Consider the following 7,500-nt stretch of genomic DNA (forward strand, 5'->3'; position numbering starts at 1 on the left):
ATCTACGATCTCTCTTCCTCAAGAACCTGGTTTGTTCAGGGACTAATCGAACAAGAACCAAATCCCCAACTTGAAATTGCTGAGCTCTACGACCCTTGTCTGCCCATTTCTTCATCCGTTTTGACGCTTTCTCTAAGTAGGCTTGTGCGATCTCCGTGTTTAGTTTCCATTCCTTGCTGAGGTTGAATGCTCTGGGATTCTTTCCTCCATATTGTTCCAAGGAAGTGTGGGGTAGCCTTGGTAATTGTCCGGTGATCACCTCAAATGGGCTCTTGTTGGTGGAAGAGCTCTTGTTGGAATTAAAACAGAGTTGAGCAACGTCCAATAATGAGGGCCAGTTCTTTTGGTTGGCGTGGACAAAATGCCTCAAGTATTCCTCTAACAATCCATTGAACCGTTCTGTTTGGCCATCAGTTTGAGGGTGATAGCTCGAGGAGATGTTGAGTTGGGACCCCAAAATCTTGAAAAGTTCTCTCCAAAAGGACCCTGTGAATCTAGGATCTCTATCACTGACAATGTTTTGGGGGAGGCCCCAATACTTGACCACATGTTTGAACAATAGTCGAGCTGTGTCCTCCGCTGTACAGTACTTGGGAGCAGGAATGAATGTGGCATACTTAGAGAACCGATCAATCACCACCAAGATAGCTCCAAGATCGCCAACCTTGGGTAGGCTCGAGATGAAATCGAGGGAGATGCTTTCCCACGGTTTGGTAGGTACCGATAAAGGTTCAAGCATACCTGCAGGTTTCCTCTTCTCGACTTTGTCTTGTTGGCAAATGAGGCAAGTCTTCGTATATTCCATCACATCTTGTCGCATTTGAGGCCAATAATAACCTTGTTTCAATAACGCCAATGTGCGCTGCCAGCCCGGATGTCCCGCCCATGGGGTGTCATGACACTCCCTCATCAGCATCTGTCTCAGACCTCCTGCTCTTGGCACAAAGACTCGAGGTCCCTTGGTCCACAAGACCCCATTTTCTTTCCAGAAATGTTTGGACTTCCCTTCTTCCACTAGCTTCAAAATGGCACAGGCTTGCGGGTCTTTCCCTAAATGGTCTCCAATCAACTTATGGATGTCTGTAGTGGCTCTGCTAGCCACCATTGGGGCCATTCTTCTGAGGGCCGCTAACTCTGGCCGCCTGCTCAAGGCATCCGCCACTTGATTAGTCTTCCCCGCGGTATGCTCAAAATAAAAGTCGAACTCAGCTAAAAATTCCTGCCACCTAGCTTGTTTCGCCGTGAGTCTTGGTTGGGTGAGGAAGTGGCTAACGGCTGTGTTGTCTGTCTTCACGACAAAGTGCGCACCCAACAAGTAATGCCGCCAAGTCCTCAAGCAATGAACCACCGCAAGGAGCTCTTTCTCCTGGGCTGTGTATTTCCTTTCAGCTTCGCTCAGCTTCCTACTTTCGAATGCTACCGGGTGATGTTGTTGTAAAAGCACACCTCCAATAGCAAAATCCGATGCATCCGTCTGGACTTCAAAAGGCTTTCCAATATCGGGGAGAGCTAAGATGGGATCCTTCATAATAGCATCCTTCAATCCCTCAAAGGCCTCCTGGCACTCGTTCGTCCAACACCATTTATGTTCCTTCTTCAGTAGCTCCGTGAGGGCCGTGGTCTTACGAGAGTACCCTTCCACAAACCTTCTATAATAGTTGGCTAGTCCCAAAAAGGAGCGGAGCTCACTAACATTCTTCGGTATCGTCCACTCTTTGATGGCCCTGACTTTTTCCATGTCCATTCGGATGTGGCCACGTTCGACAATGTGACCGAGAAAATGGATTTGGGTCTGAGCGAATGCACACTTCTCCCTTTTTACATATAACTGGTGGTCCTGTAACCTTTGAAATACCTGGCGCAGGTGTTCTTGATGTTCTTCCAACGTGGAGCTATACACCACTATATCATCTAAATAAATGACTACAAACTTGTCTAGGTAGTCATGAAACACCTGATTCATCAATGTACAAAATGTGGCAGGAGCATTGGTTAGTCCAAAAGGCATCACAAGGAATTCAAATGCACCATACCGTGTTACACAGGTGGTCTTCGGCTCATCTCCCTCGAGGATTCTGACCTGATGGTATCCCGATCTCAGGTCCAGTTTGGAGAAGTATTTGGCCCCGCTCAATTGATCAAACAAGTCTGCTATGAGCGGGATAGGATATTTGTTTCTTACGGTGACTTTGTTCAAAGCCCTGTAGTCGACACATAAGCGCAAGCTCCCATCATGCTTTTTCTGGAATAGCACTGGCGCTCCGAAAGGAGCCTTTGATGGTCGGATGAACCCGGCTTGTAGAAGCTCATCCAACTGTTTTCTCAGCTCGGCCAACTCTGGCGGGGCCATGCGATAGGGGGCTCTAGCAGGGGGTTTTGCCCCTGGGAGTAGCTCAATTTCGTGGTCCACTGCTCGTCGAGGGGGTAGAACCTTGGGCAACATCTCTGGCATCACCTCTTTGAATTCTTCTAACACTTTCTTCACGCCATTGGGTATTGGTTCTACTTTCGACCCTTCTTTGTAGATCGGCATGGCCACAAAAGAGGGTTCCCCTCTCTTTACCCCTTTCTTGAATTGCAGAGCCGAAATCATTTTCTTCCCACTCTTTGGCAAGATATTGGCTGGCACCACACATGGGTGTTCTCCTAAGAACAACAAGCAGCTAGCAGCGGGGATAGGGATCACCTGAGCCAACGTCATGAAGTCCAATCCTAGAACGACATCAAAGTCATCCATGGGGGAGACTGTGAAGTCTACCTTCCCTTCCCATGGCCCCAATTGGGTCGTCACACTTTTCGAGCTTCCACTGATTGCAAAGGCTGGCGAATTGACCGCCTTCATTCGCCCACAGTCTTTACCAATCTGAAGACCACACCTTTTTGCTTCTTCTGGTGTGATGAAAGTGTCGGTTGCGCCTGTATCCACCATAGCCTTGGTGGTTTTCCCATTGATCGTCAAGTTCACGTACATCAAGCCTCTGCTTTGCTCTTTCTTTATAGTGTTCAATTGGGTGTGAAGGGCACTGAGGAACCTTATTGAGCCCATCCTGGCTGGCTCCTCTTCAGCTTCTTCAACGCTCTCGGGCACTTTTGCAGACTCTTGGGATGAGGTCCTTAAGGCATTAAGGGCTCCTCGGTGCGGGCACTCAGCCACTCGATGCGGCCCCTTGCAAAGAAAGCAAGCAAGCGGTTGCCTAGGCTTGAAGATCCCTGCGTTGTTTGTCCTAGGCTGGATGCTATCTCGCCCAAAGGACTTCCTGTCTGATCCCCAACTGAAGGGTCGGTCCAACCTAGTTATCTTTCCCCCACTCCCAAGATTAGAGCTACTACCCGGTGGTGGAGGGTTCTTCCGTTTTAACGAACCATCATTAAAATCATGAAGACGTTCCGCTGCAGCCATGGCCGTCGTCACATCTTGCACTCTTTGCCTCTGTAGCTCTGTCCTCGCCCATGGCTTGAGGCCCTCAATAAAATGGAATAACTTGTCCTTCTCGGACATGTCCCTAATATCCAGTATCAGGGTAGAAAAGTTCCTCACGAACTCTCGCACCGTTCCGGTTTGCACCAACTCTCGAAGTCTCCTTCGAGCCATATAATCCACATTCTCCGGAAAAAACTGGTTTTTCAGTTCACGCTTCAGATCTGTCCAGGTCTTAATCGGGCACTCGTCATCGACAAACTTGGAGCGCCACCACAACTTGGCATCCCCTACGAGATACATCGATGCCATTGTCACCTTGTCTTCCTCTGAACTTGTGTGTACAGCTCGGAAGTATTGTTCCATGTCGAACAGGAAATTCTCAAGTTCCTTAGCATCCCTTGCCCCCTCAAAGCACCGAGGCTCCGGTACTTTGGGCCTTTGTCCCCTGTCCGTCGAGCTTGAACTCGAGCTGGCCACCGCCATTTGTAGGATGCTCATCTGGGCCCTGAGCTCCTCAAACTCCTTGTGGAGTATGTTCAAGGCATCTCTAGCCTCTTCGCTCACATTGTGGAGAGTATCGGACAACTCCCGCTGGGTTGTCTCGATCTCCCTCACTCGGTCTTTTGTTACCATATGAGTTTTCATTGCGGCCACCGCGGCCTCAAGTTCCTCAATTCTCTGCCGATGATCCGGTCCACCACTTGTGGCCATCTCATCCATTTCTCTAGCACTTCTCAACCGTGCTCTGATACCACGTGTCACGGACTAAGCTTTCTCTCAACAAGCACTAGCCCGCGAGGCACTTGAATGGACGCTTCCACCCAAGTCAGCCCTCAATAGATCGAGATCTGAACAAATAACCATAAACCATGGTTAGTCTCAAGCATTCACAATAAGGCACTATATATCAATATCAATCTCATCCATACACACAACAAGGCACATTCACATCGAGACAGAAAAGAAACACATCGAGGCAACAATCGGGCATTCAATCGAGGCACATATCATTAAAATTGGGAATCATACATCGGGACCTCCCACCATCACCAGGGCCAGGGGGGCAGCCCATGGTGGGTGGCCTAAGCTCGCATAGCACCCGGTGAGACAGCCCAACAATACCCTGCCGGCTCACCCCCCCCTAAAGAGCCTTAGAGATTTTAGAGCTATGCTACCAGTAACCGTTACAATGTTTGAAATGGGGACACTTTTCCTAACACAAGGGGTCTACCCGGCCATGGCCCTATACATGGGTGGCTCATGGCAACCTAAGTCCCGGTCATGGCCTTATACAAGGTTGGCTCATGACACTGGGCCCTGGTGCGGGCGCTTGCCTCGACCACCATCGGCACACGCTGGGCCCTGGTGCGGGCGCTTGCCTCGACCACCATCGGCACACGCTGGGCCCTGGTGCGGCAGGTTGCCTCGAGCACCATCGGCACACGCTGGGCCCTGGTGCGGTCGGTTGCCTCGAGCACCATCGGCACACGCTGGGCCCTGGTGCGGGCGCTTGCCTCGACCACCATCGGCACACGCTGGGCCCTGGTGCGGCAGGTTCCCTCGAGCACCATCGGCACACGCTGGGCCCTGGTGCGGTCGGTTGCCTCGATCACCATCGGCACACGCTGGGCCCTGGTGCGGGCGGTTGCCTCGACCACCATCGGCACACGCTGGGCCCTGGTGCGGCAGCTTGCCTCGAGCACCATCGGCACACGCTCGGCCCTGGTGCGGTCGGTTGCCTCGAGCACCATCGGCACACGCTGGGCCCTGCTGCGGCAGGTTGCCTCGACCACCATCGGCAGCCTCGACCACCATCGGCACACGCTGGGCCCTGGTGCGGGCGCTTGCCTCGACCACCATCGGCACACGCTCCGCCCTGGTGCGGCAGGTTGCCTCGACCACCATCGGCACACGCTGGGCCCTGGTGCGGGCGGTTGCCTCGACCACCATCGGCACACGCTGGGCCCTGGTGCGGGCGCTTGCCTCGACCACCATCGGCACACGCTGGGCCCTGGTGCGGCAGGTTGCCTCGAGCACCATCGGCACACGCTGGGCGCTGGTGCGGCAGGTTGCCTCGACCACCATCGGCACACGCTGGGCCCTGGTGCGGGCGCTTGCCTCGAGCACCATCGGCACACGCTCGGCCCTGGTGCGGTCGGTTGCCTCGAGCACCATCGGCACACGCTGGGCCCTGGTGCGGCAGGTTGCCTCGACCACCATCGGCACACGCTGGGCCCTGGTGCGGTCGGTTGCCTCGAGCACCATCGGCACACGCTGGGCCCTGGTGCGGCAGGTTGCCTCGAGCACCATCGGCACACGCTGGGCCCTGGTGCGGGCGGTTGCCTCGACCACCATCGGCACACGCTGGGCCCTGGTGCGGGCGCTTGCCTCGACCACCATCGGCACACGCTGGGCCCTGGTGCGGGCGCTTGCCTCGAGCACCATCGGCAGACGCTGGGCCCTGGTGCGGCAGGTTGCCTCGAGCACCATCGGCAGACGCTGGGCCCTGGTGCGGCAGGTTGCCTCGAGCACCATCGGCACACGCTGGGCCCTGGTGCGGCAGGTTGCCTCGAGCACCATCGGCACACGCTGGGCCCTGGTGCGGGCGGTTGCCTCGACCACCATCGGCACACGCTGGGCCCTGGTGCGGGCGCTTGCCTCGAGCACCATCGGCAGACGCTGGGCCCTGGTGCGGCAGGTTGCCTCGAGCACCATCGGCAGACGCTGGGCCCTGGTGCGGCAGGTTGCCTCGAGCACCATCGGCACACGCTGGGCCCTGGTGCGGTCGGTTGCCTCGAGCACCATCGGCACACGCTGGGCGCTGGTGCGGGAACTTGCCTCGACCACCATCGGCACACGCTGGGCCCTGGTGCGGCAGGTTGCCTCGATCACCATCGGCACACGCTGGGCCCTGGTGCGACAGGTTGCCTCGAGCACCATCGGCACACTATCGGCCCTGGTGTGGGCGGTTGCCTCGACCACCATCGGCACACGCTGGGCCCTGGTGCGGGCGCTTGCCTCGAGCACCATCGGCACACGCTGGGCCCTGGTGCGGGCGGTTGCCTCGAGCACCATCGGCACACGCTGGGCCCTGGTGGGTTTAGGCACATCTTCAAATTTCTGCCGTGCCAATGCCATTTTTATGGCTTGTAAATTCATACAATGGTCCCCTAAGCCTTCACGTGAAGTTTCGTTGGAAGATGACTCGTTTTCTATTTTTCACGATTTTCGAAACTTTTTGCGGTTCGGGATTTTTTAAAATTTTTTTATAAGGATTTTTGGCCCCAAATTTTGTAGGCATGATCCTTCTATTTTTGTTGGCATGCACAAAAAAATTCAGCTAAAAACTCGAAGTAGAGAAGATTTTGTGACCGTTTGAAAAAAGTGTCCCCATTTCAGACACTTTAACGGCTACTGGTAGCAAACCTGTAAAATCTCAAATGCTCTTTAAGGGGGTGTGAATTCTCAGAGGTTTGATGAGGGATAGGGGGCCAACACAAGGCCAAGTACCAGCACCCATCGCACATCATGTGCGCACACCCCCCCGGCCCCCCTCCCAATCGCCGGAACCCCAATGCCGCCGGTCAGGTTCTCCGGCGGTACTCCGGCGGTACTCCGGCGATGCTCCAGCGATGCTCCGGCGATGCTGTCCCGAGTGAAAAAAATGCAGCACCAGCACATGCTGGAGCCAAGCATGGGCACCGTGGCTCAAAATCGAACTTCGGCCAAGGCCTCGACCATCAATGGCACATGATGACGCATGGTGATGGCACATGCATCGACCATCATCGGCATAGGCTGCCCTTCGGTACGGGCACTTGCCTCGACCGCCATCGGCACAAGCTGGGCCCTGGTGTGGGTTGTTGCCTCGATCACAATCGGCACATGCTGAGCCTTGGTGCGGGCGGTTGCCTCGAGCACCATCGGCAGACCCTGGGCCCTGGTGCGGCCGGTTGCCCCGATAACCATCGGCACACGCTGGGCCCTGGGGCGGGCGCTTGCCCCCAGCACCATCGGCACACGCTGGGCCCTGGTGCGGGCGCTTGCCCCCAGCACCATCGGCACACGCTGGGCCCTGG

Source organism: Durio zibethinus, unplaced genomic scaffold (assembly GCF_047325235.1).
Source record: "Durio zibethinus cultivar Kanyao isolate XHJ-2024 unplaced genomic scaffold, ASM4732523v1 HiC_scaffold_402, whole genome shotgun sequence".
Lineage (NCBI taxonomy): Eukaryota > Viridiplantae > Streptophyta > Magnoliopsida > Malvales > Malvaceae > Durio > Durio zibethinus.